At 47.4% G+C, this 22,503-nt stretch overlaps 2 pseudogenes; one reads left to right on the forward strand and one right to left on the reverse strand.

Moving 5' to 3' along the window:
* The first annotated feature begins 559 nt into the window (after nucleotides 1-559).
* On the forward strand, nucleotides 560-13,197 carry LOC136403707 (zinc finger and SCAN domain-containing protein 32-like; annotated as a pseudogene).
* A 2,881-nt stretch (nucleotides 13,198-16,078) lies between these two features.
* LOC136403705 (zinc finger protein 75D-like) overlaps nucleotides 16,079-22,503 on the reverse strand; it is a 28,157-nt pseudogene continuing 21,732 nt past the window's right edge.

The following is a 22,503-nucleotide window of genomic DNA, read 5'->3' on the forward strand; positions in this document are numbered from 1 at the left end:
GAAATTCAGAACTTTTACCACCCCACAAGAGAAGAATTTTGATAGGTCCAGCCTTTTTCAGATGCTAACTCCTGGGGTAGGGAGAAAGGTACTGTAATGATGAACAGCCCTACCAGAGACAATAGGATAGAGAGGGGTTCTTTCAAAAAGGAAGATGCTGCTACTATTAGAAGTGAGAAAAGGGCCCTGGCCGGTTGGCTCAGTGGTAGAGCGTCGGCCTGGTGTGCAGAGGTCCCGGCCAGGGCACACAGGAAAAGCGCCCATCTGCTTCTCCACCCCTCCCCCTCTCCTTCCTCTCTGTCTCTCTCTTCCCCTCCCGCAGCGAGGCTCCATTGGAGCAAAGATGGCCCGGCTGCTGGGGATGACTCCTTGGCCTCTGCCCCAGGCGCTAGAGTGGCTCTGGTCGCAACAGAGCGATGCCCCGGAGGGGCAGAGCATCGCTCCCTGGTGGGCAGAGCGTCGCCCCCTTGTGGGCGTGCCGGGTGGATCCCGGTCGGGCGCATGCGGGAGTCTGTCTGACTGTCTCTCCCCGTTTCTAGCTTGGGGGGGGGGGAAGAGATGGAGTCTGATCCCCAGCATGGAAGTGGCAACCAGTGAGCCAGTTTATGAAGTGAATGATGGCTGCCACAAGGCATCCCCAGGCACATCCATCCCCAAGCAAGGACTCCACACAGGGACGGAAATAAGCCCTTCAGAGCAACAACCTTGACTGCGAAGCGTCCCGCCAGCGCTTCAGACAGTTCTGCCGTCAGGAGGCAGCTGGCCCCCATGTAGCTTTCAGCACACTCTGAGAACTCTGTTGTCAGTGTCTGAGGCCTAAGACACACTCAAAAGAGCAAACCCTGGAGCTGCTGGTTTTGGAGCAGTTCCTCACCATGTTGCCCGAGGAGATCCAGGCCTGGGTGAAGAAGCGGTGTCCAGAAAATGGGGAGGAAGCTGTGGCTCTGGTTGAGGATGTACAGAGATCACCTGGGCAACAGGTGAGAAAAGGAAGTCAGAATCTTGTGGTTTTGATTATAAGAAGTTGGGGCGAGTACGTGATCTGTGGTGGCACAGTGGATAAAATGTCAACCTGGAATGGCAAAGTTGCCAGTTTGGAACCCCAGGCTTTCCCCATCAAGACACACACAAGAAGCAGCTACTACAAATTGATGTTTCCTACTCGGCCCCCCCAGTCTCTCTCTCTCTCAAACCAATAAAATCTTAAAAAAAAAAAAAAGAAGTGGGGTAAGGAACACAGGAATCTAGTTACTGGAGAGGTGCTTAGTTGAGAAATGCACACTAGCCCTCTGTCAACCACCAAAGTACCAACTAACTTCCATTGATCCTGTACCCTTAGTCTATGGGAAGAATTTCATACTTGCTGAAATAATATTGGTATTCATATATTCAGTGAATCTTTAGGGTCTCTAATTAAAGTATTAAACTACTCGGAACAGTTCTCCAGAACAAGGTCAGGGAAAGGATAACTATCCCTCACTAAGGAGAGCAGGAAAATTAGAGATATTGATGACTTAAAATCTAATCTCTTGCCTGGCCTGTGGTGGCACAGTAGTAACCTGGAATGCTGAGTTTGCCAGTTCAAAACCTTGGGCTTGGCCCTGCCCAGTTGGCTCAGTGGTAGAGCGTTGGCCCAGTGTGTGAAAGTCCCAGGTTCGATTTCCGGCCAGGGCACACAGGACAAGTGCCCATCTGCTTCTCTACCCTTCCCTCTCTCCTTTCTATCTCCCCCCCCCCCCGCAGCCAAGGCTCTATTGAAGCAAAGTTGGCCCGGGCACTGAGGATGGCTCCATGGCCTCCGCCTCAGGTGCTGGAATGGCTCCTGTCACAACAGAGCAACGGCCCAGATGTGCAGAGCATCGCCCCCTAGTGGGCATGCTGGGTGGATCCCGGGCTCATGTGGGAGTCTGTCTGCCTCCCCACTTCTCACTTCAGAAAAATATAAAAAAAACAACAAACAGACAAAAACCTTGGGCTTGCCGGGTCAAGGCACATACAACAAGCAGGCAATGAACTATAGTGAAACAACTGTGAATTGATACTTCTTGCTTCTCAACCCCTCTCTGTAAAATCTATTTTTTTTTTTTTTTATCTTTCTGAAGCTGGAAACGGGGAGAGACAGTCAGACAGACTCCCGCATGCGTCCGACCGGGATCCACCCGGCACGCCCACCAGGGGTGACGCTCTGCCCACCAGGGGGCGATGCCCTGCCCCTCCGGGGCCTCGCCCCGCCACGACCAGAGCCACTCCAGCACCTGGGGCAGAGGCCAAGGAGCCATCCCCAGCACCCGGGCCATCCCCGCTCCAATGGAGCCTCGGCTGCGGGAGGGGAAGAGAGAGACAGAGAGGAAGGGGGGGGGTGGAGAAGCAAATGGGTGCCTCTCCTTATGTGCCCTGGCCGGGAATTGAACCCGGGTCCCCCGCATGCCAGGCCAACGCGCCACCGCCGAGCCAACCGGCCAGGGCCTGTAAAATCTATTTTTAAAAAATCAAATCTTTCACTAGAAGGTTCCTTAGAGCCCAGTGGCATGGGTGGTACATTAAACAGAGTTGTATGAGTTGGTCCTTGCTGCCTGCATTAACTGGTCAGTTAGAGACAGGGACAAGTTTCACAAAATACCTCATGTGGAGGTAGAGACTAGGTCTGAGGTCTGATCAGTGTAACCATCCTGTATATATCAATATTTTGGAAGAAGGGAGGTGTAAAAGGCTCAGGAAAAGGAAAACTAGCATGAGGGCTTTGGTTGTGGGAGATTTGGTGGAAAAAGGCAACTGAAATCTGGGTCAGAATTGTAGGAGGGGCATAGTGTCACAGAGTGTGGGTCAGAGGGAATGCTGTAGCCTGAGTGGGTGGGTCTGTGGTCTGAGCAGGAAGCAGCTCCCTCAGTGCTGAGTCTTTGTGGCTGGAATAGGAGGTACTTCTGTTTCCCAGTGAGAAGGTGCAGTATAGATGAAATTTGTAGTTTTGACATAATTTAGAGAGTGAAAAGTAACATGGTGGTGATGCGTTAAGAAACTGAAGAAATTAATTTAAAATCCATGATGCCTGACTGGTGGTGGTGCAGTGAATAGAGTGTTGACCTGGGATGCTGAGGCCCCAGGTTTGAAACCCTGAGGTTGCCAGTTTGAGCATGGGCTCGTTGACATGACCCCATGGTCACTGGCTTGAGCTCTAGGTCACTGGCTTGAGTAAGGGGTCACTGGCTTGGCTTGAGCCCTCCTCCACCTCTCAAGGCACGTATAAGAAGCAATCAATGAACAACTAAAGTGCAACTATAAGTTGATGCTTCTCATCTCTCTCCCTTCCTGTCTCTCTTGCTAAAAAAAAAAAAAAGAATTCGTGGGTTTGGGACTATTAATGATAATTAGAGTGGAGTGGAGAAAAGCAAGTAGTAGGACATTTATAAAGTTAGAGTTTGGAGAAGTGAACTATATAAAGTGGGAAACCTTATATACTAATAATCACCTTGGTCCCAGTTCACTTTGGTGATGATCTCTTCCTTGTTTTTCCCCACCATTTTAGAACCAAACTCTTAATAGAAATGAAAACAGTAGAGGAATGTAAGGGTTAAAAGCTATTTGAAACCAATCATAGCCCTGGCTGGTCGTAGCCCTGGCCAGGCAGCTCAGCTGAGGCCATTTATCCGGCCCCCCGCCGCACTTCCGGAAGGGGCACCTCTTTCACTGGTGGTCAGTGAGAAGAGCACTATATGTGGCGGCCCTCCAATGGTCTGAGGGACAGTGAACTGGCCCCCTGTTTGAAAAGTTTGGGGACCCCTGGGTTAGAGCATCGTTCTGGTATGCCAAGATTGCACGTTTGACCCTCAGTCAGGGCACATACAAGAATCAACAATGAATGCATGAATAAGTGAAACAACAAACCAATGTCTTCCTCTTCCTTCCTTCCTTCCTCTTTCTCTTCCTTTCTTCCTCTCTAAAATTAATTTTTAAAATAGTGAAACCGCCTGACCAGGCGGTGGCGCAGTGGATAGAGCATCCGACTGGGATGCGGAGGACCCAGGTTCAAGATCCTGATGTCGCCAGCTTGAGCACGGGCTCATCTGGTTTGAGCAAAGCCAAGGTCACTGGCTTGAGCAAAGGGTTACTCGGTCTGCTGAAGGCCCACGGTCAAGGCACATATGAGAAAGCAATCAATGAACAACTAAGGTATCGCAACGAAAAACTAATGATTGATGCTTCTCATCTCTCTCCATTCCTGTCTGTCTGTCCCTCTCTCTGACTCTGACTCTGTCTCTGAAAAAAAAAAAAATAGTGAAACCAATCATGGCAATGAAGTGGGTGAGAGCAAGAAGTGGCAGTGAGAAGTATTGATAGTAACAGGATGATACCATTTCTTGGGACCCAGTTGCCTCTCAGTGCCTGTCCTGTAGCACTTTAAGGACAAGGTATAAGGTTGGGATTCAAAGAATGAAGATGGCTATGAAAGAATAAAGTTGATTGTAAGGGCCAATGATATGCCAAATATTGGGGATTTTCTAGTGAACGAGAGGCACAGCCCCTGGCCTGCCGAATCCTACATTACATGGGGGAAACAAACTATGCAAATGAATAAAGATACTTTCAGATAAGTGTTCTGAGGGTATGAGCAAGGTGACCTGATAGAGAATAACTGTGAGGGAGTCAGGTAGTGGGGCAATGTCCTCTGAGGACATTTGAGGGGACATTTGAGCAGAGAAGTGAGAGAGAAGGAGTTGGTTGTGCCAAGAGCTGAGGGGAGAGCACTGCAGCCCCAGGGCACAGCACTCTCCAAGAGCCTCAGGGGGAGAGGACTCTGCGTGTTTGAAAAAGAAGGGAGGGTTTGTGGCTAGAGCCTCAGGATCAAGGAGAAGACTGGTATGAGAGGCAGTGAGAGGGGTGGGCAGGGGCCACATCATGCAGGACCTTTCAGGCTGTGAAGAGGAGTTTGGATTTCATTCTGTGTGCAGTGGGATGTTAACACTGAAGTGTTAGCAGGGATGGATGTGAATCTTTTTTAAAGATCTACTGGATTCTGTGTAGAGAGAGAATGGATTAGAGCAGGGGTCGGGAAACTTTTTGGCTGAGAGAGCCATGAACGCCACATATTTTAAAATGTAATTCCGTGAGAGCCATACAATGACCTGTGTACATTATGCATTATCCAATAAAAATTTGGTGTTGTCCCGGAGGACAGCTGTGATTGGCTCTAGCCACCTGCAACCATGAACATGAGCAGTAGGAAATGAATGGATTGTAATACATGAGAATGTTTTATATTTTAATTTTTTTTTTTTTTTTTTTTTTTTTTACAGAGACAGAGAGTGAGTTAGAGAGAGGGATAGACAGGGACAGACAGACAGGAATGGAGAGAGATGAGAAGCATCAATCATTAGTTTTTCATTGCGCATTGCAACACCTTAGTTGTTCATTGATTGCTTTCTCATATGTGCCTTGACTGCGGGCCTTCAGCAGATCCAGTAACCCCTTGCTCGAGCCAGTGACCTTGGATTCAAGCTGGTGGGCTTTTGCTCAAACCAGATGAACCCGCACTCAAGCTGGCGACCTCGGGGTCTCGAACCTGGGTCCTCGGCATCCCAGTGCGACGCTCTATCCACTGCGCCACCGCCTGGTCAGGCCGAGAATGTTTTATATTTTTAACATTATTTTTTTTATTAAATATTTGTCTGCGAGCCAGATGCAATCATCAAAAGAGCCACAGGTTCCTGACCCCTGGATTAGAGGGTCCAGCAGCAGAGAAGATGCAGGGCAGACAGTTAAGCTGAGATGACAGCAGTCCAGTCCAGGCTGGATAGTGTCCTTGAACAGTCAGAAGAGCACAGCGATAGAATGAGGACCACTGCAAAGGATTTTTTGAAGATAGAATGGACTGCACTTGGTCATGTATGGATTTGGGGGGAGAGGAAATGGCAGTAATGCTGAGGTCACAGGAGCTTTCTTTTTTTTTTTTTTTTTTTCTTTTTTTGTATTTTTCTGAAGCTGGAAACGGGGAGAGACAGTCAGACAGACTCCCGCATGCGCCCGACCGGGATCCACCCGGCACGCCCACCAGGGGCAACGCTCTGCCCACCAGGGGGCGATGCTCTGCCCCTCCGGGGCGTTGCTCTGCCGCGACCAGAACCACTCTAGCGCCTGGGGCAGAGGCCAAGGACTCATCCCCAGCGCCCGGGCCATCTTTTGCTCCAATGGAGCTTTGGCTGCAGGAGGGGAAGAGAGAGACAGAGAGGAAGGAGGGGGGGTGGAGAAGCAAATGGGCGCTTCTCCTGTGTGCCCTGGCCGGGAATCGAACCCGGGTCCCCCGCACGCCAGGCCGACACTCTACCGCTGAGCCAACCGGCCAGGGCCTCAGGAGCTTTCTAAAGTGGAAGTGACATTCTCACTTCTGGTGTGTTAGGCTCTGTACTAGGTGTTTTCATATGAATGATCTTAATCACATGAGACAAAGTACTGTATTTCCCCATGTATAAGACGCACCTTAATTTTGGTGCCTGACATTTGAAAAAGAATGTATTACATAAAGTTACTGAACTCAAGTTTTATTCATCATAAAATTCATACAACTCCTCATCACTGTTAAAACTCCCATCCATTAGTTTGTCCTTATCTGTGTCTGATGACGAATCACTGTCTTCAACAATGAGCGCAAAAACTGACACGAAAAAGCAGGAAATGCAAGTTAAAAAATGTACACTGGGCCCTGGCCAGTTGGCTCAGCGGTAGAGCCTCGGCCTGGCGTGTGGGGGACCCGGGTTCGATTCCTGGCCAGGGCACATAGGAGAAGCGCCCATTTGCTTCTCCACCCCCCCCCTTCCTCTCTGTCTCTCTCTTCCCCTCCCGCAGCCAAGGCTCCATTGGAGCAAAGATGGCCCAGGTGCTGGGGATGGCTCCTTGGCCTCTGCCTCAGGCGCTAGAGTGGCTCTGGTCGCGGCAGAGCGACGCCCCGGAGGGGCAGAGCATCGCCCCCTGGTGGGCAGAGCGTCGCCCCTGGTGGGCGTGCCGGGTGGATCCCGGTCGGGCGCATGCGGGAGTCTGTCTGACTGTCTCTCCCCGTTTCCAGCTTCAGAAAAAAAAAATCTACACTGTATAAGACACACCCAGTTTTTAGACTCCAAATTTTTCGGAAAAATGTATGTCTTATACATGGAGAAATACGGTAGATGAGACCAAATCCTATTTAGTTTTTAGTTTTTTTTTACAGTGTCCTTGAGAATATTTCTCTTCTGCTTCCCTATGTGCCATGTCTTTTTTTTTTCTTTTCTATTTATTTTTTCTTTCATGTTTTTTTTTTCTTTTTCTTTTTTCTGTCTTTGTCTTTTCTTTTTTTCGTTTTTCGTTTTAATTTCTTGTTGTCATGTCCTTTTTTAATGCCACTCTTAGGGGTTGTAAGGTTCAGATTAGGCCAGAATGTGGGATGACAGATGGGATCTATTCTCAGGTCCTGGATTCTGGGAAGGACTTGAAAGTATTCCTCGATGAGACAGCCCTTTTGGAATAGCCAGAGAATCACTGAGGCCCCATCTGAAACAGGGGGTTCTTGCAGAGGAACAGACTTGGAAGGGGTCACAGAACTCACACAAAACACCACAGGAAGAGTCAGAAGGTAAGGAGAAGCCTGTGCCCTCACCTGAGGTGGGACAGGAACAAGCATCTATGGGAAGTGCAGGACTGGGCTTAAGTTTGCCCCTGGGATCCAGATTAAATGCCTTTGAAATGTACCTAAAAAACAAGTTGATGTACATATTAGTTGATGGTAATAGCACATAAATAGAGTGGAGATCCTTTATGTGTTAGCCGAATTCTCCTTTATTACAATTGAATTCTGTTACTTTCAAATCAGTTGTAGTAAGGTGAACATGTTTACTGTGACCTTCTTCTGCACAGCAGTTCTTCATGTACTGAAAGACATTAAATAAATCCCCTGCCCTATCCAGCTTAATGTGTCTTTCAGAATATAGTTCTGTTGTTTTTGTCTTTCTTCCAAAGCTCTATTTTTTGTTTTTCCTTGTCTCAATTTCTTTTTTTTTTTTTTAATTTTTATTTTTTTTTATTTTATTTTTTTTACAGAGACAGAGAGTGAGTCAGAGAGAGGGATAGACAGGGACAGACAGACAGGAACGGAGAGAGATGAGAAGCATCAATCATTAGTTTTTCATTGCGCGTTGCAACACCTTAGTTGTTCATTGATTGCTTTCTCATATGTGCCTTGACCACGGGCCTTCAGCAGACCGAGTAGCCCCTTGCTGGAGCCAGCAACCTTGGGTTCAAGCTGGTGAGCTTTTGCTCAAACCAGATGAGCCCGCGCTCAAGCTGGCGACCTCGGGGTATCGAACCTGGGTCCTCTGCATCCCAGTCTGACGCTCTATCCACTGTGCCACTGCCTGGTCAGGTGCTTGTCTCAATTTCTTTAGGAAAAAAACTTAATTAAAGAAAAAATTCTTAATGTAGGTGAATTCACATAACATAAAATTAGCCATTTTCAAGTGGCATTTAGTACATTAAAAATGTACAACTACTACCTCTCTCTAGTTCTAAAACATTTTATTCCCCTAAAAGTAAATGCTGTGCCTGTTAAGCAGTTGTTTTTCATTCTCTCTCTATGAATTTGCCTGTTCTGGTCATTTCATAGAAATGGAATCTACGTGACTTTTTTGCATCTGCCCTCTCACATTTAGCATGTTTCCAGCATGCATCACTACTTCATTCCTTTTTGTGGCTAATATTCCATTGCATGGACAGACCAAGGATCTAAATTTCTAAGTCGCTTTCCATGGAGTACTTTGGCTCCATACATTTCTAGATGACCTAAAGACCACTGCTGCTTTTTCTGCTTCATTGAAAGCTGCCGTTACAGGTAGCTAAATAAGTTTATTTTTTTTTAAACTTATTGTGTTGACATGATTTCAAGTGTCCTACTTAAATAAGTTTTAAAAGTTGGCTCATCTTAATATAACTCAAATTCTGGAGGAAAACATGGTGTCTTCATGCTGTTTAAGTTGGTAAGCTTTCTGTCAGTGAAATGGATAATCGTCTAAGAGGTTTATTTGCTTTTGTATTTTTTAAGTAATGTAAATACTCTGTCAATATATTTTTAAACTTTGCCACTTAGCATTTACTTCCTTTTAAACCTTGGGAACATCTGTGCTCTCTGGTGTGTGAGCGAAGGGGGCAGGGTTCACTGTATTCCTGGTCTGCTTTCTTCGCTCACGATGCCCTTCGGCTGCTCAGATCCCAAGTGTTATAGCCTCTATGGGGTCACAGACCTCTAAATGTCCTCTGATGGTTCATTAATAAAGCATCAAAATGAACCATTTCCTTTGTCTAATTGAAGGTGGGGATCCGGAAAGAATATATTATCTTGGTCCGGAAAAAAATAAAAGGTTTGAATTACTTTGGTAATTTTAAGAGTATTTGGTTATCTCTAGTATTTGGCTCTGAGACATTTCTCTCACACACCATTATTGTCTTATATTTTTTCTTTCCATAGTGTCCACATATTTCTTTGGAATGAAAAAAAAATTATTTTTTTTTTTGTATTTTTCTGAAGTTGGAAACGGGGAGGCAGTCAGACAGACTCCCGCATGCGCCTGACCGGGATCCACCCGGCATGCCCACCAGGGGGCGATGCTCTGCCCATCCAGGGCGTCGCTCTGTTGCAACCAGAGCCATTCTAGCGCCTGAGGCAGAGGCCACAGAGCCATTCTCAGCGCCCGGGCCAACTCTGCTCCAATGGAGCCCTGGCTGCGGGAGGGGAAGAGAGAGACAGAGAGGAAGGAGAGGGGGAGTGGTGGAGAAGCAGATGGGCGCTTCTCCTGTGTGCCCTGGCTGGGAATTGAACCCGGGACTCCCACACGCCAGGCCGACACTCTACCACTGAGCCAACCGGCCAGGGCAAAAATTTTTTTAAAAGGTATTATGCAAAGAAGAATCTGGTGAAATGAATTTCTCTACAGACAGCGAGACAGTGGCTATGAAAGTCTTCCTCAGATTTGTGTGTGCATCATACTCACCTGGGGCATGTTAAAACACATTCCCAGGCATCACTTCTAGAATTTCTGATTCAGTAGCTCTGAGGTGGGGCCCAGGAATATGCATTTGTGACAGGTTCCCAGGTGTGGCTGATTCTGTTGGCCCAGGAACTCCACTCAGAACCTCTGCTCTGTGACTGTTATGTGGAAGCCGCCCTCTAATAGTGGATGTTTCTGCCCCAGCCTGGCTTACTCCACAGGCTGCCAGGAACCATCTTTGGAAGAGGGGTCCTCAAGACCAGCAGACAGGGAGGGATAGATAGGGACAGACAGACAGGAATGGAGAGAGATGAGAAGCATCAATCATCAGTTTTTCATTGCAACACCTTAGTTGTTCATTGATTGCTTTCTCAAATGTGCCTTGACCGCAGGCCTTCAGGAGACCGAGTAACCCCTTGCTCAAGCCAGCGACTTGGGTCCAAGCTGCTGAGCTTTTTGCTCAAGCCAGATGAGCCCGCACTCAAGCTGGCGACCTTGGGGTCTCGAACCTGGATCCTCTGAATCCCAGTCCGACACACTATCCACTGTGCCACCACCTGGTCAGGCTGTTTTTTGTCTCTTGAAGTTCCCTTTACACTTTGTACTGACTCTCACTCTAAAACTCATTCTTCCCCAGAGATGTTAGGAAGACTTTTATGTGGTCCATTGAGCTTGTCCTGGGTTGTTTTCTTATTCTGTCCACTTGACGTCATCAAATGGCTGCTCTTACCAACCCTAATCCTTCCATTGGGGACCTGACCTCCCTCCCTTACCTTGCTTTGCCTCTGATCTGATGACTACGGTCCTGTTTCTGCCCATCCCAGGCTAGAGCAGTGCTATTTTATCAGTAGCAGCAGACCCCGGTGTTGTTACAGGGGCCAGTCATATGTGAGGACAGACTGTATTCCTCTGTCAGGAAGGACGGACGCACCTCAGACCCGTACAGAAGGCTCTCTCCAGGGGTGTTCCACAGAAGAATGACAGAAATGTCTTGCTAGGTACAGATCTGCATTCCCTCTAGGTCCAGCGTGAATGTGTTCAGATGTTCAGAGAGAAGGAGAATCCGAAACAACCTGAGAAGGAAGGAGACAGAGGCAGTGGGGAGTCTCTTAGGCAGAGAGAAAGAAGGAAATAAACAGGAAAATACTGAGAGTGGGCAAGAGACAGAAATAAAGGAAGATACAGAGAAAGGAAGACCCAGACAGAAACACATACAGAAAGGAAGACACGGCGAGGGACACAGAGACTGAAAGAAAAGGAAAGCAAAGGAGTCAGAAATCTCATGACTGGAATAGACAGCATGCGTGACAGTGAGCAAGAATAAGTGAGGGGGCATGAGACTGAAAGCTGTGGGGAGAGTGTGGACGGTCAGTGCAAGATGGGGAGAAGAGCTACGAGAGAAACACAAAGGAGGAGACAGCAGTCAGTGAGGTAACAGACTGCCACGAGCAGGTGGGAGACGAATGAACGTGTTTCTCACACAGGGAGGTGATGTCCTGTGAGCAGGCGGGGGACGAATGAACGTGTGTTCTCACACAGGGAGGTGATGTCCTGTGAGCAGGCGGGGGACGAATGAACGTGTGTTCTCACACAGGGAGGTGATGTCCTGTGAGCAGGCGGGGGACGAATGAACGTGTGTTCTCACACAGGGAGGTGATGTCCTGTGAGCAGGCGGGGGACGAATGAACGTGTGTTCTCACACAGGGAGGTGATGTCCTGTGAGCAGGCGGGGGACGAATGAACGTGTGTTCTCACACAGGGAGGTGATGTCCTGTGAGCAGGCGGGGGACGAATGAACGTGTGTTCTCACACAGGGAGGTGATGTCCTGTGAGCAGCGGGGGACGAATGAACGTGTGTTCTCACACAGGGAGGTAATGTCCTTAGTGGCAGAGGAAATTAACAAAACAACCCAACTGTGACACTCCACTTCTATGCCCAGTCCCTCAAGAGGCACCAAGAGCTCTATGTCAGTCTCAGGACTGATCACTTCCTTTTCTCAAATTAATTCTGCCCCATCCAGGCTGCTCCTTTTCAGGAAACCTCCCTGACCATCAGATTCAAATACTTTACAACTGGCTGGGGCCTTGATATTACCTCCTTGCTTCTTCACATATAGGGTTTCCTATTCATGGTCTGAATGTCATCTCTGGGCTGGATCAGAGCAAACACAGGGACCCCAGATAGTCACTGCTGCAGATGGAAGAAAAGTTCTAAGAGTTCACAAGTGAGACTGGAGTTGAAGCCCATGAGACCCTAGCAGAGGGGGAAGAAAAAATAAAGCGATGCAAATCAGCAGGACTTGGAGGATGGGGAAGTAGCAGTACACCCTTGGCCACTGAGGAAACCAGGACTTCCTTGTCTGTTCTTTGTGAGCTTTGGTTTTATAAGAAACTCCAAGTGTGCCAGCAGGGCCCTCAACTATACGGAGTCACTGAGCTCCGTGAACGTTTTCACCAGACTCTGGAGCAGTGTCAAACAGAATTCAGAAGCCTCTGGGCCACTTGCTATCAAGAGAGGTGAGGCCATAGCCCAGAACCCTGTGCATTTCAGGAGATGAAACCTCTGCAGGCCTCACAGGTCTTCTCTAGGAACTTAGCTGTTGAGACCAAAGGGCCAAGCCAAGGCTCATGGAAGCAGAAAGAGTTTGGGTATGAGAACACAATGAAAGACTCAGACAGCTACAAATTGGACAGCAAGCAGTCAGTCCTGGAAATTGGGAGTTCTGGCATGACGGCCTGCTCCAGAGACACTTGGTCGAGGACCTCTCACCACATGTGTCCTGTACTGATTGCCTGTAAGGAAACCACTCCCCTACAATAGGCCTTGTCTTCCAGCTATAAATTGAAGATGGTTCCTGTTCCCTCACTGTTGGGGGTATGTTGAAATAAAAGCTATAGTGGATACCCAATGTAAAGCCATTCATTTGGCCATGAGCAGGTTATATATAGGAGACAGTAGGACCTAAATCCAGGGGACTTTGACTTGTGAAACTGGAGGCCAAAGCCAGGTATGTTACCATCACCAAAATAATGAATTGTCTGAGTAGGTGTTATATCTAGATTTCTTCAAAAGAACAGAAAGGAATGAAGGTGATGTTGACCTGGGGAATGAGTATTGTATTGTCCATGAAAGGTGGGTGCCGCGGACCAGCATGGCTCCTAATAACGGTGCAGAATTAAGGAAACACACTTATTAAAAAATGGGCCCTGGCCGGTTGGCTCAGCGGTAGAGCGTTGGCCTAGCGTGCGGAGGACCCGGGTTCGATTCCCGGCCAGGGCACACAGGAGAAGCGCCCATTTGCTTCTCCACCCCTCTGCTGTGCTTTCCTCTCTGTCTCTCTCTTCCCCTCCCGCAGCCAAAGCTCCATTGGAGCAAAGATGGCCCGGGCGCTGGGGATGGCTCTGTGGCCTCTGCCTCAGGCGCTAGAGTGGCTCTGGTCGCAACATGGCGACGCCCAGGATGGGCAGAGCATCGCCCCCTGGTGGGCAGAGCGTCACCCCATGGTGGGCGTGCCGGGTGGATCCCGGTCAGGCGCATGCAGGAGTCTGTCTGACTGTCTCTCCCTGTTTCCAGCTTCAGAAAAAAAAAAAAAAAAATGGGACCGGGAGGACTCTTCAAATACTGCTGGCAATATCCGAGTGCCCTATAGCCCCAGTTTGCTTTATTATATAGCCATATGCAAATCAAGAAAGTCCTTGATACAAAGTTACACATCCAAGGCTAAAACAGGAACTCTCCCAATGCATAAACAGGAATCCCCCCACCATACATAAGTGAAATCAACCAACATCTGAACAAAGAGTAAGAGGAAAGGCATGTAAACTGCTTCCAGCAACTTAAGGAAGCAAGTGAAGTGGGTGCAAATACTCAGCATCACAGCCAATATGGAGGTGAAGGGGGGAGAACTTAGCCATTTGCTAAGCCTCGAATCTACAATGGCTTTTTGCCATTTATGATCCACAACAGGTGGGTGATGTTCCAGTAGGTGCCACCATGTGGAAAGGTTGTCATTAGTCTAGGAATCAGCTGCCACAGCAGCTGCAGGGTAATGAAACAGTAAGAATGATCAAGAGTGCGGGGGCAGAGGATGGGTTTCATTTTTGGTTTGGGTTATCAGGATAGTCCACATTGAGAAATAACATTTGGTTTTGGGGGGTTTACGGTGTTTTTTGTTTGTTAATTCGTCTTTTCCAAGTGAGAGGAGGGGAGACAGAGAGACAGGCTCCTGCACGTGCTCTGACCGGGACCCACCTGGTGACCCCCATTTGGGGCTATACTCGCAATTGAGTTATTTTTAGTGCCTGAGGCAGAGGCTCCACAGAGCCATCCTCAGTGCCCCAGGCCAAATGCGGTCAAACCAATTGAGCCATGGCTATGGGAGAAGAAGAGAGAAAGAGCGAAGGAGGAGAGGGAGGGGTAGAGAAGCAGATGGTTGCTTCTCCTGCGTGCCTGACTGGGGATTGAACCCGGTACGTCGACACACTGGGCTGACACTCTACCACTGAGCCAACAGGCCAGGGCCAGAAAAAGACATTTGAATAAAGACTAGAAGAAGAAAAGATGCACCATGTGTTTCTCTGGGGGAAGTTTAACAGAGAGACAGAATAGCCAGTGCAAAGGCTCTGAGGCTGGAGAGGAGCTTGGGCAAGGAGGCCACTGTGACCTACTGCAGACTGAGAGAGGAGGAGGAGGCACAAACGAGACCTATGAACCAGATCACGTGGGGCAGAGTTGTTGGAAGTGACGTGAAATGTAATTGAGAGTGAACTGAACATTTAGAGATTTTTATAGCAGCTTCACATTGCTGCATTATCCAACTGCATTTTTATTGTATTTTAAACAACAACAAAAACCTGGTTTTTCAAAGATAATTTGAGAATCACTAAGACAGGGCCTCGAGTCCCTACATGAAGGACTTTGTAAGGACACTGACTTTCTGAGTTATAAGGGGGGTAGCCTTGCAGGGTCTTGAGCAGAGGAGTTAAGAGTTTTATATTTCCCTTTATTTCTTACTTTACTTAAACATTTTTTGTGTCTCTTTTATATTACAGACACTTTTACAAGGCTGTAGCCTCCTTGAAAGCAGGATCTGTGTCATATCGATGTATGCATTTTTCAGAAACTACAATAATAGGCACTCAATACATGTTGGTTGAATTGAGTGGAAAAGGAGTGTGACATCTTAGGACAAGCGGTGCAGGCCACCAGCCATGAAAACTGAGTACATCCAGTACATGGCTGGAGGAAAAAAGATAAACATCCGTTAGAAATGTAGCAATATTTTCCACTGAACTCTATGTACCCAGATCAAGGAAGCCCCTACCTAGGGACTTAGCCAAGAATAAGGTCAGCTAACCGCACCCCTCCCACCCTTGTAAGCATTGCTTGCTTGCTCAGCCTAGATAGCCACTCTATAAAAAGGAGCCATTTTAGAAGCTCGGGGCTGCAGTGTTCCCTTGCGTGGGTTGCCTGCAGTCCCTGCGCAGGTTTGCAATAAAACTTATAAAATTCACTTTGGGTTTGCTGTGGTCTGTCTCCTGGGATGTAACAGGAAGAGGGCCACATTGACTGCTGGATTGAGAACAGACTGTAGGAAGTCAAGAGAAAGAAGGGGACCAGGGAGACAGCTATGGCAAAATCCAGGCATGAGATGGTGGTGGCTCAGAACAGAGGGGACCAGAAGGGGTGATGATAATAGAGGCTGTGTGCCCTTTAGAGCATCATGACCAGATGTACTCAAAATGCACTTGCTGGACCAACTCTAGCCAAAGGAGCCCTCATCAACTGGCCCAGATGGGTATCCCTTGAAAGGGATGCTGGACTTCAGCTGAGTGCAGGAGTGTGTGCTGAGGGATCTCATATCACCAGTCAGCCTGCAATGCTCAGCTCACATTAACTGCTTATTCTAACCTTTGGTAGTTACTAATGTACATCCTTGTTTCTACAAGGATGACAGGAGATGTAACAGATGGAGATGGGTAGATCAAGTGGTAATCAGACAGCAGAGTGGGGGTAGGCAGTGATCAGCTCTTCTCTCCTCTGAATCTTTTTTCTATTTAATTTTTTTATTTTAGAGAGAGAGGAAGGACAACAGAGAAACATCAGCCTGAGTTCATTTATGCATTCAATGGCTGATGCCTGTACATGCCCTGATTGAGGCTCGAACCTGCAACCTTGGTGCGTTAGAACGATGCTTTAATTCACTGAGAAAACTGGTCTCTGTTCGCCATGTCCTCTTATGTGGCCACACCCCAGCAGGGATTCCCACCAGTTTGGAGAGGCAAGCACTGCCCTGATGGAGTCATTGCTCAGGGACAATGTATGGGATTCAGGATAATTAAAGAGAAATAAAAAGGGCAGCTTTAGCAAATACACTATAAGCTTTCTCAGTTGAAGAGGATGTCTAGCTACTTCATTGCAAGTTTTTGTTTTAGGAAAACAGCTCACAGTGAGATACCGTCCAAGAATGCTGGTCACCAGTGTGGCACAGTTTGGGAAACTTGCATGTTGGGCTGCTAAAGTCCTGCACTGAGGCACCCGTCCTTTCTGATCTGATGTCTGTGTTCTTTGACCCAAGGGGCAGGTATGCACTGGGGCAATGAGACTCCCGGCCACTCTCAGTAATTCTGTTTCATAACTCCATACCCATCAGCAGAACACCCAGGTCGACAGGCTGTGGGGCAACAGCTCAAGGAGCAGGGTTTCCTGGGGACCCCAAAGCAGCCTCACACCAAGTTCAAAAGCTACAGCAGGGTTACTGCAAAGTGAAGACAGGTTGTGTGCCTGAGCCTTGTGTCTTTTATGAGGAAATGGATGCCCCTTCCCCTTCAAGCTCCTCTGCACCTCCTGGGGCAGGTGATGCTGTTTCAGGCTGAGAGGGAAGTGACATGGAGCCAGGGAGTTGAGTCAGCAGAACAGGGAGTCCACGGAGGTCGGAGAAGGTATCGCTGTAGATGGTACAGCCAGGGATGAAAAGGACTTCAGGGTTCCTGACCAGCAAGTTGGCAGCCAGTCCTGTTCCCAAGCTGGCTTACTAAGACTCGTGGCTCTGATGGTCAAAGGATGGGAAGGTACACTTAGAAAGGGTTGTTTCTGCTCCTGGTCTTGTCATCTTCTTGATGAATGACCATATACAGGCCAGAAAGCTCTGGTTTTCGTGGAGTTGAGTGATTATTGCCCTTGCAGTTTAGAGCCCTGACTTTGCATATGCTGGTCCCTTCCACAGAGTCCATGTCCTTTTTCTCATGGAGATTCGCTTACTTTGCTTCCTTCAATTGCCACTTAGGCCTCCAGCCCAGACTCTGTACCCTACCCACCTATGTTAACCTAAGTCTGTGCTTTCCAGATACTCAGAAACTTTGTTATTCTTGTTTCAGCTGCCCAAACTCAAGGTGGCATTTTATGATCTGCTCCCAGAAGCTAGGCCATTCAAGAATAGAGAATACGCCTGCAGACAGATTGAAGGTTGACACACAGTTCTGCTCTTTGCTTCAGTTTTGTCTTCGTGTCAAAATATCCAAAAAAGTTCAGAATAGGAGAAAAGTGTGTGTGTGTGGTGGGCGGTGTGTGGTATATTTATCAGTGACCACAAATATGGAGCTAAAAGGTATTGCAATTGTAAAATAAAACTTAGGTTTTCTTTAACAGAAGGCTTGAGTCATGCGAAGAATTCCAATTAGGTAGTTCTTTATGGTAGTTGATTTATAACTCTTTTTTCATTCCATTGTTTCCCTTCTCCTGAATCCAATGTAATTTTATTCTTTCAGATTCTGAGATGGAGAATGGGGTTAAAAAAGAGAATCTGAAATGTGATGATTCAGAAAAAGTAGAAACAAATGAGGCTGTAATAGTGGAAACGTTTTTTGGCACTCTGGGCTAACAACAGGCTGGGAGGGTAAGCCATTGTCAGGAAAGCAACACATTGTCCAGGGCAGAGGGAGGAGGCAGCCCCATGCCAGGAGAGGATGAGTAACCAGAGACTTTGAACTGGGGAGAATCCCTGGACACATCTCTTGTATGGGAGAAAATGCTCTCAGAGATCTCCCCCCTCTCATCATCAATCAGCCAGCTCCTGATCCTGAAAAAGCTTCTAAATGTCACCAATGTCACAAAAGCTTGAGCCGAGGTTCTTATCTTGTTCGGCATCATAGAATCCACACAGGAGAGAAGCCTCACAAGTGCAGTGAATGTGGGACAGGCTTCAGTGAGCACTCCCACCTCACTGCCCACTGGAGGACTCACACAGGGGAGAGACCAGACTAGTGTGGGGAATGTGGGAAAAGCTTCAACCAGAGCTCTAGACTCATTGTCCACCAGAGGACCCACACTGGGGAGAAGCCATCCATATCAGTTCACTGTCTGTTGGAAGAGATTCAACAACAGTTCCCAGTTCAGCGCTCATCGGTGAGTCCACACCAGGGAGAGCCTGTACAAGTGTCTCCAGTGTGGGAAAAGCTTCAACAACAGCTACCATTTCATTGCCCACCAGAAAAACCACACTGGGGAAAAGCCATACAAATGCTTTCAGGGTGAAAAAAAGCTTCACTGAGAACTCTGCTCTTATCTGCCATAGGAATACACAGAAAAGAGATACATCACAGGATGGAAAGATGTGCTGAGTTTGTAGAAATCTGATACATCAACTCCTTAGGTCGACAAGTGCTTCTTAGGGCTTCCTTCTGCTGTGAAAAGTTCTACTAGCCAATCCCTGGCTTAGCCTTAAACTTACTGACAACTGGATCTCAAGAACCATGTCTGGGAACAGGAATCAGCCTAAGACTGCAGAACCTTCTTTCTATATCTGCTTAGAAGTTCACACTTCTGTCCCACTGTGAGTATGCATTTTGCTTTGAAGGGAAGAAGGCTATAAAACCCCTAATTCCTGCCAGGAATCTAGGGTGCCCTTGTTCTGAACAAAGAAAGTGTGGCAGGTGGCCTGCGAACTGTTTCTGGGCCATATCAGAGAAGACAGTCTCCCCCCTCCTGGGGAGCACACCTAGAATTTTAACAGCCTGAATCTATTCAAAAGCAATAATTGAGCTGTAGTCACCTACTGTTATATACTACTGCTACCTTCAGGGTAGATCACTACTCTGCAACAGAGCCACCACCAGAAAGGGAACAAAGGAAAGAAAGGATAGGCTAGCCCATCAGATAATACTAAGTCTAAGTGACCTAATTTTTTATGGGTTTTATTTTATTTTTTAAAATTTTTCTGAGAAGCAGGGAGGCAGGCAGACAGACTCCCACATGCACCCGACTGGGATCCACCCGGCAAGCCCACTAGGGGGCGATGCTCTGCCCATCTGGGGCGTTGCTCAGTTGCGGCTGGAGCCATTCTAGTGCCTGAGGCAGAGGCCATGGAGCCATCCTCAGTGCCTGGGCCAACTTTGTTCCAATGGAGCCTTGGCTGCGGGAGAGGAAGAGATAGAGAAGAAGGAGAGGGGGAAGGGTGGAGATACAGATGGGCGCTTCTCCTGTATGCCCTGACCGGGAATCGAACCTAGGACTTCCACACGCTGGGCTGACACTGTACCGCTGAGCCAACTGGTCAGGCCTAAGTGACCTAATCTTAGAGGTAGCATAATATCTAGGGTACTTTTGTAGCTTTCTCGTGTTACCATCAACTCCAACCCAGTTCTTAGTTTCTTCTCTCATAGAGTTTATACAAGTTTATAAGTACTACTATTTCTGATTAAAATAAAGGCATTTCTCCTTCCATTTCCTTGGCCTATGTTTGTAATTTTCTCAACTAAAACTTTATAGTCAAATAAATACCTGCAGGATCATGAAGAATATCTAAGTGTAGAACCTGGTGCAGGCAAGTAGGACACGCAGAGAGGGAATAAAGGATAAGAAATCAGGGGAAGAGGAATAGAATTTGGTGAGAAGGCTTGAGCTCACAGTGCTGGGAAATTATAGGAAAAATATAGGGACTGCAGGAGGCTGTGGCTGCAGGTGAAAGAATGAGTGCAGAACATTAGGAACCAAAATTAAAAGTTACTGATCCAGAATAAGGCACAGATATTTCAGCTTCTGTGAAATCTCCATAAATAACAAGTGGTAAAAGATGGTTACCACTTTTATTGGCCCTTATACACAGTTATTGGCCCTTACAGGCAAGATGTTAGTACCTTGGATAAGCTATGTTGAAAAGACAGTGACATGGTCTCTGACTATTTTTGAGGAATTAAATATAAGCAAAGAAGAATACCCTATACCTCAAAATCAAAAAAATTAAATTCTAAATTTTGGGGAAGAAGGAGAAGCAAAGGCAGGACAGAATAGACTTCAGGGTGTCCTCAGTTTAAGCTCTGCCGGGGCCACCCCAGTTTCCCCACATAGCGAGTGTCCTTAAGCAAGCTATGCAACCAGTTCCTGGAGTCACATACTTACTTCTGCTACACAGAGACAAAAATTTACTCTTCCACAATCCTGCGCAAAGCAAAGGCAAAGGGTTGGGCTTGAATGTGATCTATTTAGGACAGCCTGACTTCATTGGAGACTCTTGATGTGGGATTAAAGTCAATAAAAATGCTAAGGCAGTGGAAATACTTAATGAGGCCTCACTATCAGAATTCTCCCACTCACCAGTTTGCATTGGCCAGGGAAACTGAGGCAACTGTTGAGCTCTGCAGTTTTAGGTTGGCTATGCCGTCCAAATTGCTTTATTCTCGAGTCTACTGGGCCGAAAAAGGAACACTAGAGCTTGGAACCCTAGCCTGTGAGTTATTTGGGATGGTCCGGAGTACCTAGGTAAGAATTGGAGAATACATTTATTTAAGAAATAGTATTTGATTGCCTACAGTCTACCAGGCATTATAGTAGGTACTAGATACCAAGCAGTGAACAAAGACACTGTATCTTCTAGAACCATCCTTGTTGGAACCCATAGAAATACAAGTGCCAGTCAGGCAACACCACCTTGTTACCAAGCCCCCAAGATTTGGATGCCAGCTCTGCAGGGCCTCTCTTCCAAGCTTCCAAGTTCTGGTAAATGCAAACTTTTTCTTGTATTCTTCCAGCCCCATGCTTGGTAGTTGCTTCCCACAGTTATGATTCTAGTTTACCTTACTCTCTACCTCACTGCCTAACACAGCCTGATACTGAACTATCCACTTGAGAATAAACTTAAAGCAGGTTGTACAAAAGGCAACCCTCCAAGTCTACATAGCTGTTCAGATGTGTAACATCAGCCTCTTGGTTTGGTTTAGCCCCTCAGATGCTCATTAAAAAGCCAGGTTGTCCCCCTGTAAATTAACTACTAGAGCTCTCCATATGCTTTATCTCCCTCTCTCACCAAAACATTTTAACTAATTGATCAAATTTTTCAATTCACACTGTTCCTTTTTCTCAAGGATTCCTAACCACTTCCCATAGATGGGCTCAGATATTATCACTATTATTCAGAGAAATGTAGGGCTAAGATTACTGACTGTCGCTGTTTTTACACATCTATTGAGGTCCCTCAGCCTAAGGTGGTAGATGAGTTGTCACAGCCAAAGCAAGAGTTGGGCCCCTAAAACCTAGTTATCCCACTTTCCTTTCCTCTTGTCCCTTTTTTTTTTTTTTTTTTTTTTTAGTGAGAGAGAGACAGTCAAACTGACAGGAAGGGAGAGATGAGAAGCATAAACTTGTAGTTGCGGCACTTTAGTTGCTCACTGATTGCTCTGATATGTGCCTTGGCAGGGGGGCTCCAGCTGAGCCAGTGACCTTGGGCTTCAAGCCAGCAACCTTTGGGCTCAAGCCAGCGAATTTGGGATCATGCCTATGATCCCATGCTCAAGCCGGCAAGCTGGTGCTCAACCTGGTGAGCCTATGCTTAAGCTGGAAGGCCCACGCTCCAGCTGGGACCTCGGGGTTTCCAACTTGGATTCTCAGCATCCTAGGTCGACGCTCCATCCACTACGCCACCATCAGCAGACTCCTCTTGCCACCTCTTCTGTGCCTGTCCTGTAAGGGGATTGTTCTACCAGAGTACGATCAGCCCGGGACTTCTGGTATCCTGAACGAGAGTGCCGTTTCGTTGCTCACTTCATCACGGGCGAATCCTCGCTTTCACTGTTATCGGCTCCAGTCTCCTCGCAATCCTGTTGCTCCTCCTTGTCTTGGCTTCTGGGTAGAGGCAAGAGAAAGATTGAACAGTCTTTACTTGTGGAGAACATAAGGCACTAGCAAGGAAGCTTGGCACTCCCTGAAGTAGGGGAAATTTTTTTGAAGTTGTGGTTGCCCTACTCTGGCATCTGGAGGAAGCTGTGCTCTGGCAGCTGCTTAGGCATTTCCCATTCACTTGGCCAGTCCAGCGGCTCCTATGGAGTTGTTTCATAAATTTGGGATTACTGAGAACTGCAACTGAAGTCTGGTATTCCTGGTAGCCCCAATTTATAACTGCTATCATGGGTTAAGTGACTTGTATAGTGCCTAGAGTAAAAGAACTGATTTTGGCCCTGACTGGTTAGCTCAGTGGTAGAGCGTCGGCCTGGCGTGCAGGAGTCCCGGGTT

This window comes from Saccopteryx leptura, chromosome 4, assembly GCF_036850995.1.
Source record: "Saccopteryx leptura isolate mSacLep1 chromosome 4, mSacLep1_pri_phased_curated, whole genome shotgun sequence".
Taxonomy (NCBI): Eukaryota; Metazoa; Chordata; class Mammalia; order Chiroptera; family Emballonuridae; genus Saccopteryx; species Saccopteryx leptura.